Source organism: Pseudophryne corroboree, chromosome 4 (assembly GCF_028390025.1).
Source record: "Pseudophryne corroboree isolate aPseCor3 chromosome 4, aPseCor3.hap2, whole genome shotgun sequence".
Taxonomy (NCBI): Eukaryota; Metazoa; Chordata; class Amphibia; order Anura; family Myobatrachidae; genus Pseudophryne; species Pseudophryne corroboree.
This window is the reverse complement of record NC_086447.1, coordinates 26198273-26218362: the sequence shown is the minus strand read 5'-3', so window position 1 is coordinate 26218362 and position 20090 is coordinate 26198273. Positions and strand designations below refer to the sequence as shown.

At 31.9% G+C, this 20090-nt stretch overlaps 23 non-coding genes across 23 annotated transcripts; all 23 read left to right on the top strand.

Annotated features, from left to right (window-relative positions):
• Window positions 1-439: 439 nt before the first annotated feature.
• TRNAV-CAC (transfer RNA valine (anticodon CAC)) lies at window positions 440-512 on the top strand. Its single transcript has one exon. It is a non-coding gene; the product is annotated as a tRNA-Val (tRNA).
• Window positions 513-940: 428 nt separating this feature from the next.
• Window positions 941-1013, top strand: TRNAV-AAC (transfer RNA valine (anticodon AAC)). The gene has a single exon. It is a non-coding gene; the product is annotated as a tRNA-Val (tRNA).
• An 869-nt stretch (window positions 1014-1882) lies between these two features.
• Window positions 1883-1955, top strand: TRNAV-CAC (transfer RNA valine (anticodon CAC)). Its single transcript has one exon. It is a non-coding gene; the product is annotated as a tRNA-Val (tRNA).
• Window positions 1956-2383: 428 nt separating this feature from the next.
• On the top strand, window positions 2384-2456 carry TRNAV-AAC (transfer RNA valine (anticodon AAC)). The gene has a single exon. It is a non-coding gene; the product is annotated as a tRNA-Val (tRNA).
• An 868-nt stretch (window positions 2457-3324) lies between these two features.
• TRNAV-CAC (transfer RNA valine (anticodon CAC)) lies at window positions 3325-3397 on the top strand. Its single transcript has one exon. It is a non-coding gene; the product is annotated as a tRNA-Val (tRNA).
• Window positions 3398-4046: 649 nt separating this feature from the next.
• On the top strand, window positions 4047-4119 carry TRNAV-CAC (transfer RNA valine (anticodon CAC)). Its single transcript has one exon. It is a non-coding gene; the product is annotated as a tRNA-Val (tRNA).
• A 428-nt stretch (window positions 4120-4547) lies between these two features.
• TRNAV-AAC (transfer RNA valine (anticodon AAC)) lies at window positions 4548-4620 on the top strand. Its single transcript has one exon. It is a non-coding gene; the product is annotated as a tRNA-Val (tRNA).
• Window positions 4621-6210: 1590 nt separating this feature from the next.
• On the top strand, window positions 6211-6283 carry TRNAV-CAC (transfer RNA valine (anticodon CAC)). Its single transcript has one exon. It is a non-coding gene; the product is annotated as a tRNA-Val (tRNA).
• A 1373-nt stretch (window positions 6284-7656) lies between these two features.
• TRNAV-CAC (transfer RNA valine (anticodon CAC)) lies at window positions 7657-7729 on the top strand. The gene has a single exon. It is a non-coding gene; the product is annotated as a tRNA-Val (tRNA).
• Window positions 7730-8157: 428 nt separating this feature from the next.
• On the top strand, window positions 8158-8230 carry TRNAV-AAC (transfer RNA valine (anticodon AAC)). Its single transcript has one exon. It is a non-coding gene; the product is annotated as a tRNA-Val (tRNA).
• Window positions 8231-9099: 869 nt separating this feature from the next.
• On the top strand, window positions 9100-9172 carry TRNAV-CAC (transfer RNA valine (anticodon CAC)). Its single transcript has one exon. It is a non-coding gene; the product is annotated as a tRNA-Val (tRNA).
• Window positions 9173-9600: 428 nt separating this feature from the next.
• Window positions 9601-9673, top strand: TRNAV-AAC (transfer RNA valine (anticodon AAC)). Its single transcript has one exon. It is a non-coding gene; the product is annotated as a tRNA-Val (tRNA).
• Window positions 9674-10541: 868 nt separating this feature from the next.
• TRNAV-CAC (transfer RNA valine (anticodon CAC)) lies at window positions 10542-10614 on the top strand. Its single transcript has one exon. It is a non-coding gene; the product is annotated as a tRNA-Val (tRNA).
• A 649-nt stretch (window positions 10615-11263) lies between these two features.
• Window positions 11264-11336, top strand: TRNAV-CAC (transfer RNA valine (anticodon CAC)). The gene has a single exon. It is a non-coding gene; the product is annotated as a tRNA-Val (tRNA).
• A 428-nt stretch (window positions 11337-11764) lies between these two features.
• On the top strand, window positions 11765-11837 carry TRNAV-AAC (transfer RNA valine (anticodon AAC)). Its single transcript has one exon. It is a non-coding gene; the product is annotated as a tRNA-Val (tRNA).
• Window positions 11838-13427: 1590 nt separating this feature from the next.
• TRNAV-CAC (transfer RNA valine (anticodon CAC)) lies at window positions 13428-13500 on the top strand. Its single transcript has one exon. It is a non-coding gene; the product is annotated as a tRNA-Val (tRNA).
• Window positions 13501-14651: 1151 nt separating this feature from the next.
• Window positions 14652-14724, top strand: TRNAV-AAC (transfer RNA valine (anticodon AAC)). The gene has a single exon. It is a non-coding gene; the product is annotated as a tRNA-Val (tRNA).
• Window positions 14725-15592: 868 nt separating this feature from the next.
• TRNAV-CAC (transfer RNA valine (anticodon CAC)) lies at window positions 15593-15665 on the top strand. The gene has a single exon. It is a non-coding gene; the product is annotated as a tRNA-Val (tRNA).
• Window positions 15666-16093: 428 nt separating this feature from the next.
• On the top strand, window positions 16094-16166 carry TRNAV-AAC (transfer RNA valine (anticodon AAC)). Its single transcript has one exon. It is a non-coding gene; the product is annotated as a tRNA-Val (tRNA).
• An 868-nt stretch (window positions 16167-17034) lies between these two features.
• Window positions 17035-17107, top strand: TRNAV-CAC (transfer RNA valine (anticodon CAC)). The gene has a single exon. It is a non-coding gene; the product is annotated as a tRNA-Val (tRNA).
• A 1374-nt stretch (window positions 17108-18481) lies between these two features.
• Window positions 18482-18554, top strand: TRNAV-CAC (transfer RNA valine (anticodon CAC)). The gene has a single exon. It is a non-coding gene; the product is annotated as a tRNA-Val (tRNA).
• Window positions 18555-18982: 428 nt separating this feature from the next.
• TRNAV-AAC (transfer RNA valine (anticodon AAC)) lies at window positions 18983-19055 on the top strand. The gene has a single exon. It is a non-coding gene; the product is annotated as a tRNA-Val (tRNA).
• An 868-nt stretch (window positions 19056-19923) lies between these two features.
• TRNAV-CAC (transfer RNA valine (anticodon CAC)) lies at window positions 19924-19996 on the top strand. Its single transcript has one exon. It is a non-coding gene; the product is annotated as a tRNA-Val (tRNA).
• The last annotated feature ends 94 nt before the right edge of the window (window positions 19997-20090 follow it).

The following is a 20090-nucleotide window of genomic DNA, read 5'->3' as shown; positions in this document are numbered from 1 at the left end:
TCAAAATTGGTCAGAAATACATTAAAAATAGATTTTTTTATTAAATACAATGATCAGAACTATTAATAAGTGAATGTGTCCTCTTGAAATGCAAAGTGGAAAAAATAGCATAGAAATTATTAGAAAATAGAAAAATAAGTTTAGAAAAAAAAAATTCTAAGAAAACGGTTTGCCAATGGTACTTCCCGACTCCATAGTGATGAGATCTTCAAAAGTCAGTTTCTGTATTGTAGTGGTTATCACATTCGCCTAAAACACAAAAGGTCCCCAGTTCGAAACTGGGCAGAAATGTGCTGTTATCTTTAGAATTTTAAAACAAGGGATTTTTGGTTGAAATGCCAAATAAAAATGCAATCATATAAAAATTTTATTATAGAATGCCATAATGTATGTCAAAGATCATTTTTTATTGGATGGCGGGAGATGCTGTTTTCATGTAGTTTCTGTAGTGTAGTGGTTATCACGTTTGCCTCACACGCGAAAGGTCCCCAGTTCGAAACTGGGCAGAAACATATTTTGTTACCTAAACACTTTGAATTCAATAATTTATATTTTGATAACTATCTACTGTTGCATTGCTCAATGAAAAAGCAAGCAAAAATCATATTGCAGAATATCAAAAGTCAATTTCCCTTCTACCATGCATATTGGATGGTGTTGCATTCATGAAGTACCTGTAGTGTAGAGTTATTCACATTTACCCAATATGCATAAGGTCCCCCTTCAAAATTGGTCAGAAATACATTAAAAAATATTTTTTTAGTAAATACAATGATCAGAATTGATAATAAGTGAATGCGTCCTCTTGAAATGCAAAGTGGAAAAATAGCGTCAAAATTATTAGAAAATAGGAAAAAAGTTTAGAAAAAATTATATTTCTAAGAAAAGCATGTGTCATTTGTACTTCCAGACTAGATAGTGATGGAATCCACGAGAGTCAGTTTCTGTAGTGTAGTGGTTATCATGTTCGCCTAACACGCGAAAGGTCCCCAGTTCGAAACTGGGCAGAAACAATCTTTTAGCTTTAGAATTTTAAAACAATGAATTTTTGGGTAAAATGCTCAATAAAAATACAATCAGATAAAAAGTTTATTTTAGCATGCCATACTGAATGTCAAAGATCATTTTTTATTGGATGATGGTCGCAAATTTTTCATGTAGTATCTGTAGTGTAGTGATTTCATGTTTGCCTCACACGTGAAAGGTCCCCAGTTCGAAATTGGCAGAAACATATTTTGTTACCTAAGCACTTTGAATTCAATAATTTATATTTTGATAAATATATACTGTTGCATTGCTCAATGAAAAAGCAAGCAAAAAATCATATTGCAGAATATCAAAAGTCAATTTCCCTTCTACCATGCATATTGGATGGTGTTGCATTCATGAAGTACCTGTAGTGTAGTATTATTCACATTTAGCCAATATGCATAAGGTTCCCCTTCAAAATTGGTCAGAAATACATTAAAAATAGATTTTTTTATTAAATACAATGATCAGAACTATTAATAAGTGAATGTGTCCTCTTGAAATGCAAAGTGGAAAAAATAGCATAGAAATTATTAGAAAATAGAAAAATAAGTTTAGAAAAAAAAAATTCTAAGAAAACGGTTTGCCAATGGTACTTCCCGACTCCATAGTGATGAGATCTTCAAAAGTCAGTTTCTGTATTGTAGTGGTTATCACATACGCCTAAAACACAAAAGGTCCCCAGTTCGAAACTGGGCAGAAATGTGCTGTTATCTTTAGAATTTTAAAACAAGGGATTTTTGGTTGAAATGCCAAATAAAAATGCAATCATATAAAAATTTTATTATAGAATGCCATAATGTATGTCAAAGATCATTTTTTATTGGATGGCGGGAGATGCTGTTTTCATGTAGTTTCTGTAGTGTAGTGGTTATCACGTTTGCCTCACACGCGAAAGGTCCCCAGTTCGAAACTGGGCAGAAACATATTTTGTTACCTAAACACTTTGAATTCAATAATTTATATTTTGATAACTATCTACTGTTGCATTGCTCAATGAAAAAGCAAGCAAAAATCATATTGCAGAATATCAAAAGTCAATTTCCCTTCTACCATGCATATTGGATGGTGTTGCATTCATGAAGTACCTGTAGTGTAGAGTTATTCACATTTACCCAATATGCATAAGGTCCCCCTTCAAAATTGGTCAGAAATACATTAAAAAATATTTTTTTAGTAAATACAATGATCAGAATTGATAATAAGTGAATGTGTCCTCTTGAAATGCAAAGTGGAAAAATAGCGTCAAAATTATTAGAAAATAGGAAAAAAGTTTAGAAAAAATTATATTTCTAAGAAAAGCATGTGTCATTTGTACTTCCAGACTAGATAGTGATGGGATCCACGAGAGTCAGTTTCTGTAGTGTAGTGGTTATCACGTTCGCCTAACACGCGAAAGGTCCCCAGTTCGAAACTGGGCAGAAACAATCTCTTAGCCTTAGAATTTTAAAACAATGAATTTTTGGGTAAAATGCTCAATAAAAATACAATCAGATAAAAAGTTTATTTTAGCATGCCATACTGAATGTCAAAGATCATTTTTTATTGGATGATGGTCGCAAATTTTTCATGTAGTATCTGTAGTGTAGTGATTTCATGTTTGCCTCACACGTGAAAGGTCCCCAGTTCGAAATTGGCAGAAACATATTTTGTTACCTAAACACTTTGAATTCAATAATTTATATTTTGATAAATATATACTGTTGCATTGCTCAATAAAAAAGCAAGCAAAAAATCATATTGCAGAATATCAAAAGTCAATTTCCCTTCTACCATGCATATTGGATGGTGTTGCATTCAGGAAGTACCTGTAGTGTAGTATTATTCACATTTAGCCAATATGCATAAGTTTCCCCTTCAAAATTGGTCAGAAATACATTAAAAAAAGATTTTTTTATTAAATACAATGATCAGAACTATTAATAAGTGAATGTGTCCTCTTGAAATGCAAAGTGGAAAAAATAGCATAGAAATTATTAGAAAATAGAAAAATAAGTTTAGAAAAAAAAATTCTAAGAAAACGGTTTGCCAATGGTACTTCCCGACTCGATAGTAATGAGATCTTCAAAAGTCAGTTTCTGTATTGTAGTGGTTATCACATTCGCCTAAAACACAAAAGGTCCCCAGTTCGAAACTGGGCAGAAATGTGCTGTTATCTTTAGAATTTTAAAACAAGGGATTTTTGGTTGAAATGCCAAATAAAAATGCAATCATATAAAAAGTTTATTTCAGAATGCCATAATGTATGTCAAAGATCATTTTTTATTGGATGGCGGGAGATGCTGTTTCCTTGTAGTTTCTGTAGTGTAGTGGTTATCACGTTTGCCTCACACGCGAAAGATCCCCAGTTCAAAACTGGGCAGAAACATATTTTGTTACCTAAACACTTTGAATTCAATAATTTATATTTTGATAACTATCTACTGTTGCATTGCTCAATGAAAAAGCAAGCAAAAATCATATTGCAGAATATCAAAAGTCAATTTCCCTTCTACCATGCATATTGGATGGTGTTGCATTCATGAAGTACCTGTAGTGTAGTATTATTCACATTTAGCCAATATGCATAAGGTTCCCCTTCAAAATTGGTCAGAAATACATTAAAAATAGATTTTTTTATTAAATACAATGATCAGAACTATTAATAAGTGAATGTGTCCTCTTGAAATGCAAAGTGGACAAAATAGCATAGAAATTATTAGAAAATAGAAAAATAAGTTTAGAAAAAAAAATTCTATGAAAACGGTTTGCCAATGGTACTTCCCGACTCCATAGTGATGAGATCTTCAAAAGTCAGTTTCTGTATTGTAGTGGTTATCACATTCGCCTAAAACACAAAAGGTCCCCAGTTCGAAACTGGGCAGAAATGTGCTGTTATCTTTAGAATTTTAAAACAAGGGATTTTTGGTTGAAATGCCAAATAAAAATGCAATCATATAAAAAGTTTATTTCAGAATGCCATAATGTATGTCAAAGATCATTTTTTATTGGATGGCGGGAGATGCTGTTTCCATGTGGTTTCTGTAGTGTAGTGGTTATCACGTTCGCCTCACACGCGAAAGGTCCTCAGTTCAAAACTGGGCAGAAACATCTTTTGTTACCTAAACACTTTGAATTCAATAATTTATATTTTGATAACTATCTACTGTTGCATTGCTCAATGAAAAAGCAAGCAAAAATCATATTGCAGAATATCAAAAGTCAATTTCCCTTCTACCATGCATATTGGATGGTGTTGCATTCATGAAGTACCTGTAGTGTAGAGTTATTCACATTTACCCAATATGCATAAGGTCCCCCTTCAAAATTGGTCAGAAATACATTAAAAAATATTTTTTTAGTAAATACAATGATCAGAATTGATAATAAGTGAATGTGTCCTCTTGAAATGCAAAGTGGAAAAATAGCGTCAAAATTATTAGAAAATAGGAAAAAAGTTTAGAAAAAATTATATTTCTAAGAAAAGCATGTGTCATTTGTACTTCCAGACTAGATAGTGATGGGATCCTCGAGAGTCAGTTTCTGTAGTGTAGTGGTTATCACGTTTGCCTAACACGCGAAAGGTCCCCAGTTTGAAACTGGGCAGAAACAATCTTTTAGCTTTAGAATTTTAAAACAATGAATTTTTGGGTAAAATGCTCAATAAAAATACAATCAGATAAAAAGTTTATTTTAGCATGCCATACTGAATGTCAAAGATCATTTTTTATTGGGTGATGGTCGCAAATTTTTCATGTAGTATCTGTAGTGTAGTGATTTCATGTTTGCCTCACACGTGAAAGGTCCCCAGTTCGAAATTGGCAAAAACATATTTTGTTACATAAACGCTTTGAATTCAATAATTTATATTTTGATAAATATATACTGTTGCATTGCTCAATGAAAAAGCAAGCAAAAAATCATATTGCAGAATATCAAAAGTCAATTTCCCTTCTACCATGCATATTGGATGGTGTTGCATTCAGGAAGTACCTGTAGTGTAGAGTTATTCACATTTACCCAATATGCATAAGGTCCCCCTTCAAAATTGGTCAGAAATACATTAAAAAAATATTTTTTTAGTAAATACAATGATCAGAATTGATAATAAGTGAATGTGTCCTCTTGAAATGCAAAGTGGAAAAATAGCGTCAAAATTATTAGAAAATAGGAAAAAAAGTTTAGAAAAAATTATATTTCTAAGAAAAGCATGTGTCATTTGTACTTCCAGACTAGATAGTGATGGGACCCACAAGAGTCAGTTTCTTTAGTGTAGTGGTTATCACGTTCGCCTAACACGCAAAAGGTCCCCAATTCAAAACTGTGCAAAAACAATCTTTTAGCTTTAGAATTTTAAAACAATGAATTTTTAGGTAAAATGCTCAATAAAAATACAATCAGATAAAAAGTTTATTTTAGCATGCCATACTGAATGTTAAAGATAATTTTTTATTGGATGATGGTCGCAAATTTTTCATGTAGTATCTGTAGTGTAGTGATTTCATGTTTGCCTCACACGTGAAAGGTCCCCGGTTCGAAATTGGCAGAAACATAATTTGTTACCTAAACACTTTGAATTCAATAATTTATATTTTGATAAATATATACTGTTGCATTGCTCAATGAAAAAGCAAGCAAAAAATCATATTGCAGAATATCAAAAGTCAATTTCCCTTCTACCATGCATATTGGATGGTGTTGCATTCATGAAGTACCTGTAGTGTAGTATTATTCACATTTAGCGAATATGCATAAGGTTCCCCTTCAAAATTGGTCAGAAATACATTAAAAATAGATTTTTTTATTAAATACAATGATCAGAACTATTAGTAAGTGAATGTGTCCTCTTGAAATGCAAAGTGGAAAAAATAGCATAGAAATTATTAGAAAATAGAAAAATAAGTTTAGAAAAAAAAATTCTATGAAAACGGTTTGCCAATGGTACTTCCTGACTCCATAGTGATGAGATCTTCAAAAGTCAGTTTCTGTATTGTAGTGGTTATCACATTCGCCTAAAACACAAAAGGTCCCCAGTTCGAAACTGGGCAGAAATGTGCTGTTATCTTTAGAATTTTAAAACAAGGGATTTTTGGTTGAAATGCCAAATAAAAATGCAATCATATAAAAAGTTTATTTCAGAATGCCATAATGTATGTCAAAGATCATTTTTTATTGGATGGCGGGAGACGCTGTTTCCATGTAGTTTCTGTAGTGTAGTGGTTATCACTTTCGCCTCACACGCGAAAGGTCCTAAGTTCAAAACTGGGCAGAAACATATTTTGTTACCTAAACACTTTGAATTCAATAATTTATATTTTGATAACTATCTACTGTTGCATTGCTCAATGAAAAAGCAAGCAAAAATCATATTGCAGAATATCAAAAGTCAATTTCCCTTCTACCATGCATATTGGATGGTGTTGCATTCATGAAGTACCTGTAGTGTAGAGTTATTCACATTTACCCAATATGCATAAGGTCCCCCTTCAAAATTGGTCAGAAATACATTAAAAAAATATTTTTTTTAGTAAATACAATGATCAGAATTGATAATAAGTGAATGTGTCCTCTTGAAATGCAAAGTGGAAAAATAGCGTCAAAATTATTAGAAAATAGGAAAAAAAGTTTAGAAAAAATTATATTTCTAAGAAAAGCATGTGTCATTTGTACTTCCAGACTAGATAGTGATAGTACCCACAAGAGTCGGTTTCTGTAGTGTAGTGGTTATCACGTTCGCCAAACACGCAAAAGGTACCCAGTTCAAAACTGGGCAAAAACAATCTTTTAGCTTTAGAATTTTAAAACAATGAATGTTTGGGTAAAATGCTCAATAAAAATACAATCAGATAAAAAGTTTATTTTAGCATGCCATACTGAATGTCAAAGATCATTTTTTATTGGATGATGGTCGCAAATTTTTCATGTAGTATCTGTAGTGTAGTGATTTCATGTTTGCCTCACACGTGAAAGGTCCCCAGTTCGAAATTGGCAGAAACATATTTTGTTACCTAAGCACTTTGAATTCAATAATTTATATTTTGATAAATATATACTGTTGCATTGCTCAATGAAAAAGCAAGCAAAAAATCATATTGCAGAATATCAAAAGTCAATTTCCCTTCTACCATGCATATTGGATGGTGTTGCATTCATGAAGTACCTGTAGTGTAGTATTATTCACATTTAGCCAATATGCATAAGGTTCCCCTTCAAAATTGGTCAGAAATACATTAAAAATAGATTTTTTTATTAAATACAATGATCAGAACTATTAATAAGTGAATGTGTCCTCTTGAAATGCAAAGTGGAAAAAATAGCATAGAAATTATTAGAAAATAGAAAAATAAGTTTAGAAAAAAAAAATTCTAAGAAAACGGTTTGCCAATGGTACTTCCCGACTCCATAGTGATGAGATCTTCAAAAGTCAGTTTCTGTATTGTAGTGGTTATCACATTCGCCTAAAACACAAAAGGTCCCCAGTTCGAAACTGGGCAGAAATGTGCTGTTATCTTTAGAATTTTAAAACAAGGGATTTTTGGTTGAAATGCCAAATAAAAATGCAATCATATAAAAATTTTATTATAGAATGCCATAATGTATGTCAAAGATCATTTTTTATTGGATGGCGGGAGATGCTGTTTTCATGTAGTTTCTGTAGTGTAGTGGTTATCACGTTTGCCTCACACGCGAAAGGTCCCCAGTTCGAAACTGGGCAGAAACATATTTTGTTACCTAAACACTTTGAATTCAATAATTTATATTTTGATAACTATCTACTGTTGCATTGCTCAATGAAAAAGCAAGCAAAAATCATATTGCAGAATATCAAAAGTCAATTTCCCTTCTACCATGCATATTGGATGGTGTTGCATTCATGAAGTACCTGTAGTGTAGAGTTATTCACATTTACCCAATATGCATAAGGTCCCCCTTCAAAATTGGTCAGAAATACATTAAAAAATATTTTTTTAGTAAATACAATGATCAGAATTGATAATAAGTGAATGCGTCCTCTTGAAATGCAAAGTGGAAAAATAGCGTCAAAATTATTAGAAAATAGGAAAAAAGTTTAGAAAAAATTATATTTCTAAGAAAAGCATGTGTCATTTGTACTTCCAGACTAGATAGTGATGGAATCCACGAGAGTCAGTTTCTGTAGTGTAGTGGTTATCATGTTCGCCTAACACGCGAAAGGTCCCCAGTTCGAAACTGGGCAGAAACAATCTTTTAGCTTTAGAATTTTAAAACAATGAATTTTTGGGTAAAATGCTCAATAAAAATACAATCAGATAAAAAGTTTATTTTAGCATGCCATACTGAATGTCAAAGATCATTTTTTATTGGATGATGGTCGCAAATTTTTCATGTAGTATCTGTAGTGTAGTGATTTCATGTTTGCCTCACACGTGAAAGGTCCCCAGTTCGAAATTGGCAGAAACATATTTTGTTACCTAAGCACTTTGAATTCAATAATTTATATTTTGATAAATATATACTGTTGCATTGCTCAATGAAAAAGCAAGCAAAAAATCATATTGCAGAATATCAAAAGTCAATTTCCCTTCTACCATGCATATTGGATGGTGTTGCATTCATGAAGTACCTGTAGTGTAGTATTATTCACATTTAGCCAATATGCATAAGGTTCCCCTTCAAAATTGGTCAGAAATACATTAAAAATAGATTTTTTTATTAAATACAATGATCAGAACTATTAATAAGTGAATGTGTCCTCTTGAAATGCAAAGTGGAAAAAATAGCATAGAAATTATTAGAAAATAGAAAAATAAGTTTAGAAAAAAAAAATTCTAAGAAAACGGTTTGCCAATGGTACTTCCCGACTCCATAGTGATGAGATCTTCAAAAGTCAGTTTCTGTATTGTAGTGGTTATCACATTCGCCTAAAACACAAAAGGTCCCCAGTTCGAAACTGGGCAGAAATGTGCTGTTATCTTTAGAATTTTAAAACAAGGGATTTTTGGTTGAAATGCCAAATAAAAATGCAATCATATAAAAATTTTATTATAGAATGCCATAATGTATGTCAAAGATCATTTTTTATTGGATGGCGGGAGATGCTGTTTTCATGTAGTTTCTGTAGTGTAGTGGTTATCACGTTTGCCTCACACGCGAAAGGTCCCCAGTTCGAAACTGGGCAGAAACATATTTTGTTACCTAAACACTTTGAATTCAATAATTTATATTTTGATAACTATCTACTGTTGCATTGCTCAATGAAAAAGCAAGCAAAAATCATATTGCAGAATATCAAAAGTCAATTTCCCTTCTACCATGCATATTGGATGGTGTTGCATTCATGAAGTACCTGTAGTGTAGAGTTATTCACATTTACCCAATATGCATAAGGTCCCCCTTCAAAATTGGTCAGAAATACATTAAAAAATATTTTTTTAGTAAATACAATGATCAGAATTGATAATAAGTGAATGTGTCCTCTTGAAATGCAAAGTGGAAAAATAGCGTCAAAATTATTAGAAAATAGGAAAAAAGTTTAGAAAAAATTATATTTCTAAGAAAAGCATGTGTCATTTGTACTTCCAGACTAGATAGTGATGTGATCCACGAGAGTCAGTTTCTGTAGTGTAGTGGTTATCACGTTCGCCTAACACGCGAAAGGTCCCCAGTTCGAAACTGGGCAGAAACAATCTCTTAGCCTTAGAATTTTAAAACAATGAATTTTTGGGTAAAATGCTCAATAAAAATACAATCAGATAAAAAGTTTATTTTAGCATGCCATACTGAATGTCAAAGATCATTTTTTATTGGATGATGGTCGCAAATTTTTCATGTAGTATCTGTAGTGTAGTGATTTCATGTTTGCCTCACACGTGAAAGGTCCCCAGTTCGAAATTGGCAGAAACATATTTTGTTACCTAAACACTTTGAATTCAATAATTTATATTTTGATAAATATATACTGTTGCATTGCTCAATAAAAAAGCAAGCAAAAAATCATATTGCAGAATATCAAAAGTCAATTTCCCTTCTACCATGCATATTGGATGGTGTTGCATTCAGGAAGTACCTGTAGTGTAGTATTATTCACATTTAGCCAATATGCATAAGTTTCCCCTTCAAAATTGGTCAGAAATACATTAAAAAAAGATTTTTTTATTAAATACAATGATCAGAACTATTAATAAGTGAATGTGTCCTCTTGAAATGCAAAGTGGAAAAAATAGCATAGAAATTATTAGAAAATAGAAAAATAAGTTTAGAAAAAAAAATTCTAAGAAAACGGTTTGCCAATGGTACTTCCCGACTCGATAGTAATGAGATCTTCAAAAGTCAGTTTCTGTATTGTAGTGGTTATCACATTCGCCTAAAACACAAAAGGTCCCCAGTTCGAAACTGGGCAGAAATGTGCTGTTATCTTTAGAATTTTAAAACAAGGGATTTTTGGTTGAAATGCCAAATAAAAATGCAATCATATAAAAAGTTTATTTCAGAATGCCATAATGTATGTCAAAGATCATTTTTTATTGGATGGCGGGAGATGCTGTTTCCTTGTAGTTTCTGTAGTGTAGTGGTTATCACGTTTGCCTCACACGCGAAAGATCCCCAGTTCAAAACTGGGCAGAAACATATTTTGTTACCTAAACACTTTGAATTCAATAATTTATATTTTGATAACTATCTACTGTTGCATTGCTCAATGAAAAAGCAAGCAAAAATCATATTGCAGAATATCAAAAGTCAATTTCCCTTCTACCATGCATATTGGATGGTGTTGCATTCATGAAGTACCTGTAGTGTAGTATTATTCACATTTAGCCAATATGCATAAGGTTCCCCTTCAAAATTGGTCAGAAATACATTAAAAATAGATTTTTTTATTAAATACAATGATCAGAACTATTAATAAGTGAATGTGTCCTCTTGAAATGCAAAGTGGACAAAATAGCATAGAAATTATTAGAAAATAGAAAAATAAGTTTAGAAAAAAAAATTCTATGAAAACGGTTTGCCAATGGTACTTCCCGACTCCATAGTGATGAGATCTTCAAAAGTCAGTTTCTGTATTGTAGTGGTTATCACATTCGCCTAAAACACAAAAGGTCCCCAGTTCGAAACTGGGCAGAAATGTGCTGTTATCTTTAGAATTTTAAAACAAGGGATTTTTGGTTGAAATGCCAAATAAAAATGCAATCATATAAAAAGTTTATTTCAGAATGCCATAATGTATGTCAAAGATCATTTTTTATTGGATGGCGGGAGATGCTGTTTCCATGTGGTTTCTGTAGTGTAGTGGTTATCACGTTCGCCTCACACGCGAAAGGTCCTCAGTTCAAAACTGGGCAGAAACATCTTTTGTTACCTAAACACTTTGAATTCAATAATTTATATTTTGATAACTATCTACTGTTGCATTGCTCAATGAAAAAGCAAGCAAAAATCATATTGCAGAATATCAAAAGTCAATTTCCCTTCTACCATGCATATTGGATGGTGTTGCATTCATGAAGTACCTGTAGTGTAGAGTTATTCACATTTACCCAATATGCATAAGGTCCCCCTTCAAAATTGGTCAGAAATACATTAAAAAATATTTTTTTAGTAAATACAATGATCAGAATTGATAATAAGTGAATGTGTCCTCTTGAAATGCAAAGTGGAAAAATAGCGTCAAAATTATTAGAAAATAGGAAAAAAGTTTAGAAAAAATTATATTTCTAAGAAAAGCATGTGTCATTTGTACTTCCAGACTAGATAGTGATGGGATCCTCGAGAGTCAGTTTCTGTAGTGTAGTGGTTATCACGTTTGCCTAACACGCGAAAGGTCCCCAGTTTGAAACTGGGCAGAAACAATCTTTTAGCTTTAGAATTTTAAAACAATGAATTTTTGGGTAAAATGCTCAATAAAAATACAATCAGATAAAAAGTTTATTTTAGCATGCCATACTGAATGTCAAAGATCATTTTTTATTGGGTGATGGTCGCAAATTTTTCATGTAGTATCTGTAGTGTAGTGATTTCATGTTTGCCTCACACGTGAAAGGTCCCCAGTTCGAAATTGGCAAAAACATATTTTGTTACATAAACGCTTTGAATTCAATAATTTATATTTTGATAAATATATACTGTTGCATTGCTCAATGAAAAAGCAAGCAAAAAATCATATTGCAGAATATCAAAAGTCAATTTCCCTTCTACCATGCATATTGGATGGTGTTGCATTCAGGAAGTACCTGTAGTGTAGAGTTATTCACATTTACCCAATATGCATAAGGTCCCCCTTCAAAATTGGTCAGAAATACATTAAAAAAATATTTTTTTAGTAAATACAATGATCAGAATTGATAATAAGTGAATGTGTCCTCTTGAAATGCAAAGTGGAAAAATAGCGTCAAAATTATTAGAAAATAGGAAAAAAAGTTTAGAAAAAATTATATTTCTAAGAAAAGCATGTGTCATTTGTACTTCCAGACTAGATAGTGATGGGACCCACAAGAGTCAGTTTCTTTAGTGTAGTGGTTATCACGTTCGCCTAACACGCAAAAGGTCCCCAATTCAAAACTGTGCAAAAACAATCTTTTAGCTTTAGAATTTTAAAACAATGAATTTTTAGGTAAAATGCTCAATAAAAATACAATCAGATAAAAAGTTTATTTTAGCATGCCATACTGAATGTTAAAGATAATTTTTTATTGGATGATGGTCGCAAATTTTTCATGTAGTATCTGTAGTGTAGTGATTTCATGTTTGCCTCACACGTGAAAGGTCCCCGGTTCGAAATTGGCAGAAACATAATTTGTTACCTAAACACTTTGAATTCAATAATTTATATTTTGATAAATATATACTGTTGCATTGCTCAATGAAAAAGCAAGCAAAAAATCATATTGCAGAATATCAAAAGTCAATTTCCCTTCTACCATGCATATTGGATGGTGTTGCATTCATGAAGTACCTGTAGTGTAGTATTATTCACATTTAGCGAATATGCATAAGGTTCCCCTTCAAAATTGGTCAGAAATACATTAAAAATAGATTTTTTTATTAAATACAATGATCAGAACTATTAGTAAGTGAATGTGTCCTCTTGAAATGCAAAGTGGAAAAAATAGCATAGAAATTATTAGAAAATAGAAAAATAAGTTTAGAAAAAAAAATTCTATGAAAACGGTTTGCCAATGGTACTTCCTGACTCCATAGTGATGAGATCTTCAAAAGTCAGTTTCTGTATTGTAGTGGTTATCACATTCGCCTAAAACACAAAAGGTCCCCAGTTCGAAACTGGGCAGAAATGTGCTGTTATCTTTAGAATTTTAAAACAAGGGATTTTTGGTTGAAATGCCAAATAAAAATGCAATCATATAAAAAGTTTATTTCAGAATGCCATAATGTATGTCAAAGATCATTTTTTATTGGATGGCGGGAGACGCTGTTTCCATGTAGTTTCTGTAGTGTAGTGGTTATCACTTTCGCCTCACACGCGAAAGGTCCTAAGTTCAAAACTGGGCAGAAACATATTTTGTTACCTAAACACTTTGAATTCAATAATTTATATTTTGATAACTATCTACTGTTGCATTGCTCAATGAAAAAGCAAGCAAAAATCATATTGCAGAATATCAAAAGTCAATTTCCCTTCTACCATGCATATTGGATGGTGTTGCATTCATGAAGTACCTGTAGTGTAGAGTTATTCACATTTACCCAATATGCATAAGGTCCCCCTTCAAAATTGGTCAGAAATACATTAAAAAAATATTTTTTTTAGTAAATACAATGATCAGAATTGATAATAAGTGAATGTGTCCTCTTGAAATGCAAAGTGGAAAAATAGCGTCAAAATTATTAGAAAATAGGAAAAAAAGTTTAGAAAAAATTATATTTCTAAGAAAAGCATGTGTCATTTGTACTTCCAGACTAGATAGTGATAGGACCCACAAGAGTCGGTTTCTGTAGTGTAGTGGTTATCACGTTCGCCAAACACGCAAAAGGTCCCCAGTTCAAAACTGGGCAAAAACAATCTTTTAGCTTTAGAATTTTAAAACAATGAATTTTTGGGTAAAATGCTCAATAAAAATACAATCAGATAAAAAGTTTATTTTAGCATGCCATACTGAATGTCAAAGATCATTTTTTATTGGATGATGGTCGCAAATTTTTCATGTAGTATCTGTAGTGTAGTGATTTCATGTTTGCCTCACACGTGAAAGGTCCCCAGTTCGAAATTGGCAGAAACATATTTTGTTACCTAAACACTTTGAATTCAATAATTTATATTTTGATAAATATATACTGTTGCATTGCTCAATGAAAAAGCAAGCAAAAAATAATATTGCAGAATATCAAAAGTCAATTTCCCTTCTACCATGCATATTGGATGGTGTTGCATTCATGAAGTACCTGTAGTGTAGAGTTATTCACATTTACCCAATATGCATAAGGTCCCCCTTCAAAATTGGTCAGAAATACATTAAAAAATATTTTTTTAGTAAATACAATGATCAGAATTGATAATAAGTGAATGTGTCCTCTTGAAATGCAAAGTGGAAAAATAGCGTCAAAAATATTAGAAAATAGGAAAAAAGTTTAGAAAAAATTATATTTCTAAGAAAAGCATGTGTCATTTGTACTTCCAGACTAGATAGGGGTGGGATCCACGAGAGTCAGTTTCTGTAGTGTAGTGGTTATTACGTTCGCCTAACACGCGAAAGGTCCCCAGTTCGAAACTGGGCAGAAACAATTTTTTAGCTTTAGAATTGTAAAACAATGAATTTTTGGGTAAAATGCTCAATAAAAATACAATCAGATAAAAAGTTTATTTTAGCATGCCATACTGAATGTCAAAGATCATTTTTTATTGGATGATGGTCGCAAATTTTTCATGTAGTATCTGTAGTGTAGTGATTTCATGTTTGCCTCACACGTGAAAGGTCCCCAGTTCGAAATTGGCAAAAACATATTTTGTTACCTAAACGCTTTGAATTCAATAATTTATATTTTGATAAATATATACTGTTGCATTGCTCAATGAAAAAGCAAGCAAAAAATCATATTGCAGAATATCAAAAGTCAATTTCCCTTCTACCATGCATATTGGATGGTGTTGCATTCATGAAGTACCTGTAGTGTAGTATTATTCACATTTAGCCAATATGCATAAGGTTCCCCTTCAAAATTGGTCAGAAATACATTAAAAATAGATTTTTTTATTAAATACAATGATCAGAACTATTAATAAGTGAATGTGTCCTCTTGAAATGCAAAGTGGAAAAAATAGCATAGAAATTATTAGAAAATAGAAAAATAAGTTTAGAAAAAAAAATTCTATGAAAACGGTTTGCCAATGGTACTTCCCGACTCCATAGTGATGAGATCTTCAAAAGTCAGTTTCTGTATTGTAGTGGTTATCACATTCGCCTAAAACACAAAAGGTCCCCAGTTCGAAACTGGGCAGAAATGTGCTGTTATCTTTAGAATTTTAAAACAAGGGATTTTTGGTTGAAATGCCAAATAAAAATGCAATCATATAAAAAGTTTATTTCAGAATGCCATAATGTATGTCAAAGATCATTTTTTATTGGATGGCGGGAGATGCTGTTTCCATGTAGTTTCTGTAGTGTAGTGGTTATCACGTTCGCCTCACACGCGAAAGATCCCCAGTTCAAAACTGGGCAGAAACATATTTTGTTACCTAAACACTTTGAATTCAATAATTTATATTTTGATAACTATCTACTGTTGCATGGCTCAATGAAAAAGCAAGCAAAAATCATATTGCAGAATATCAAAAGTCAATTTCCCTTATACCATGCATATTGGATGGTGTTGCATTCATGAAGTACCTGTAGTGTAGAGTTATTCACATTTACCCAATATGCATAAGGTCCCCCTTCAAAATTGGTCAGAAATACATTAAAAAATATTTTTTTAGTAAATACAATGATCAGAATTGATAATAAGTGAATGCGTCCTCTTGAAATGCAAAGTGGAAAAATAGCGTCAAAATTATTAGAAAATAGGAAAAAAGTTTAGAAAAAATTATATTTCTAAGAAAAGCATGTGTCATTTGTACTTCCAGACTAGATAGTGATGGGACCCACAAGAGTCAGTTTCTGTAGTGTAGTGGTTATCACGTTCGCCTAACATGCGAAAGGTCCCCAGTTCAAAACTGGGCAGAAACAATCTTTTAGCTTTAGAATTTTAAAACAATGAATTTTTGGGTAAAATGCTCAATAAAAATACAATCAGATAAAAAGTTTATTTTAGCATGCCATACTGAATGTCAAAGATCATTTTTTATTGGATGATAGTCGCAAATTTTTCATGTAGTATCTGTAGTGTAGTGATTTCATGTTTGCCTCACACGTGAAAGGTCCCCAGTTCGAAATTGGCAGAAACATATTTTGTTACCTAAACACTTTGAATTCAATAATTTATATTTTGATAACTATATACTGTTGCATTGCTCAATGAAAAAGCAAGCAAAAAATCATATTGCAGAATATCAAAAGTCAATTTCCCTTCTACCATGCATATTGGATGGTGTTGCATTCATGAAGTACCTGTAGTGTAGTATTATTCACATTTAGCGAATATGCATAAGGTTCCCCTTCAAAATTGGTCAGAAATACATTAAAAATAGATTTTTTTATTAAATACAATGATCAGAACTATTAATAAGTGAATGTGTCCTCTTGAAATGCAAAGTGGAAAAAATAGCATAGAAATTATTAGAAAATAGAAAAATAAGTTTAGAAAAAAAAATTCTAAGAAAACGGTTTGCCAATGGTACTTCCCGACTCCATAGCGATGAGATCTTCAAAAGTCAGTTTCTGTATTGTAGTGGTTATCACATTCGCCTAAAACACAAAAGGTCCCCAGTTCGAAACTGGGCAGAAATGTGCTGTTATCTTTAGAATTTTAAAACAAGGGATTTTTGGTTGAAATGCCAAATAAAAATGCAATCATATAAAAAGTTTATTTCAGAATGCCATAATGTATGTCAAAGATCATTTTTTATTAGATGGCGGGAGACGCTGTTTCCATGTAGTTTCTGTAGTGTAGTGGTTATCACTTTCGCCTCACACGCGAAAGGTCCTCAGTTCAAAACTGGGCAGAAACATATTTTGTTACCTAAACACTTTGAATTCAATAATTTATATTTTGATAACTATCTACTGTTGCATTGCTCAATGAAAAAGCAAGCAAAAATCATATTGCAGAATATGAAAAGTCAATTTCCCTTCTACCATGCATTATTGGATGGTGTTGCATTCATGAAGTACCTGTAGTGTAGAGTTATTCACATTTACCCAATATGCATAAGGTCCCCCTTCAAAATTGGTCAGAAATACATTAAAAAAATATTTTTTTTAGTAAATACAATGATCAGAATTGATAATAAGTGAATGTGTCCTCTTGAAATGCAAAGTGGAAAAATAGCGTCAAAATTATTAGAAAATAGGAAAAAAAGTTTAGAAAAAATTATATTTCTAAGAAAAGCATGTGTCATTTGTACTTCCAGACTAGATAGTGATAGGACCCACAGGAGTCAGTTTCTGTAGTGTAGTGGTTATCACGTTCGCCTAACACGCAAAAGGTCCCCAGTTCAAAATTGGGCAAAAACAATCTTTTAGCTTTAGAATTTTAAAACAATGAATTTTTGGGTAAAATGCTCAATAAAAATACAATCAGATAAAAAGTTTATTTTAGCATGCCATACTGAATGTCAAAGATCATTTTTTATTGGATGATGGTCGCAAATTTTTCATGTAGTATCTGTAGTGTAGTGATTTCATGTTTGCCTCACACGTGAAAGGTCCCCAGTTCGAAATTGGCAGAAACATATTTTGTTACCTAAGCACTTTGAATTCAATAATTTATATTTTGATAAATATATACTGTTGCATTGCTCAATGAAAAAGCAAGCAAAAAATCATATTGCAGAATATCAAAAGTCAATTTCCCTTCTACCATGCATATTGGATGGTGTTGCATTCATGAAGTACCTGTAGTGTAGTATTATTCACATTTAGCCAATATGCATAAGGTTCCCCTTCAAAATTGGTCAGAAATACATTAAAAATAGATTTTTTTATTAAATACAATGATCAGAACTATTAATAAGTGAATGTGTCCTCTTGAAATGCAAAGTGGAAAAAATAGCATAGAAATTATTAGAAAATAGAAAAATAAGTTTAGAAAAAAAAAATTCTAAGAAAACGGTTTGCCAATGGTACTTCCCGACTCCATAGTGATGAGATCTTCAAAAGTCAGTTTCTGTATTGTAGTGGTTATCACATTCGCCTAAAACACAAAAGGTCCCCAGTTCGAAACTGGGCAGAAATGTGCTGTTATCTTTAGAATTTTAAAACAAGGGATTTTTGGTTGAAATGCCAAATAAAAATGCAATCATATAAAAATTTTATTATAGAATGCCATAATGTATGTCAAAGATCATTTTTTATTGGATGGCGGGAAATGCTGTTTTCATGTAGTTTCTGTAGTGTAGTGGTTATCACGTTTGCCTCACACGCGAAAGGTCCCCAGTTCGAAACTGGGCAGAAACATATTTTGTTACCTAAACACTTTGAATTCAATAATTTATATTTTGATAACTATCTACTGTTGCATTGCTCAATGAAAAAGCAAGCAAAAATCATATTGCAGAATATCAAAAGTCAATTTCCCTTCTACCATGCATATTGGATGGTGTTGCATTCATGAAGTACCTGTAGTGTAGAGTTATTCACATTTACCCAATATGCATAAGGTCCCCCTTCAAAATTGGTCAGAAATACATTAAAAAATATTTTTTTAGTAAATACAATGATCAGAATTGATAATAAGTGAATGTGTCCTCTTGAAATGCAAAGTGGAAAAATAGCGTCAAAATTATTAGAAAATAGGAAAAAAGTTTAGAAAAAATTATATTTCTAAGAAAAGCATGTGTCATTTGTACTTCCAGACTAGATAGTGATGGGATCCACGAGAGTCAGTTTCTGTAGTGTAGTGGTTATCACGTTCGCCTAACACGCGAAAGGTCCCCAGTTCGAAACTGGGCAGAAACAATCTCTTAGCCTTAGAATTTTAAAACAATGAATTTTTGGGTAAAATGCTCAATAAAAATACAATCAGATAAAAAGTTTATTTTAGCATGCCATACTGAATGTCAAAGATCATTTTTTATTGGATGATGGTCGCAAATTTTTCATGTAGTATCTGTAGTGTAGTGATTTCATGTTTGCCTCACACGTGAAAGGTCCCCAGTTCGAAATTGGCAGAAACATATTTTGTTACCTAAACACTTTGAATTCAATAATTTATATTTTGATAAATATATACTGTTGCATTGCTCAATAAAAAAGCAAGCAAAAAATCATATTGCAGAATATCAAAAGTCAATTTCCCTTCTACCATGCATATTGGATGGTGTTGCATTCAGGAAGTACCTGTAGTGTAGTATTATTCACATTTAGCCAATATGCATAAGTTTCCCCTTCAAAATTGGTCAGAAATACATTAAAAAAAGATTTTTTTATTAAATACAATGATCAGAACTATTAATAAGTGAATGTGTCCTCTTGAAATGCAAAGTGGAAAAAATAACATAGAAATTATTAGAAAATAGAAAAATAAGTTTAGAAAAAAAAATTCTAAGAAAACGGTTTGCCAATGGTACTTCCCGACTCGATAGTAATGAGATCTTCAAAAGTCAGTTTCTGTATTGTAGTGGTTATCACATTCGCCTAAAACACAAAAGGTCCCCAGTTCGAAACTGGGCAGAAATGTGCTGTTATCTTTAGAATTTTAAAACAAGGGATTTTTGGTTGAAATGCCAAATAAAAATGCAATCATATAAAAAGTTTATTTCAGAATGCCATAATGTATGTCAAAGATCATTTTTTATTGGATGGCGGGAGATGCTGTTTCCTTGTAGTTTCTGTAGTGTAGTGGTTATCACGTTTGCCTCACACGCGAAAGATCCCCAGTTCAAAACTGGGCAGAAACATATTTTGTTACCTAAACACTTTGAATTCAATAATTTATATTTTGATAACTATCTACTGTTGCATTGCTCAATGAAAAAGCAAGCAAAAATCATA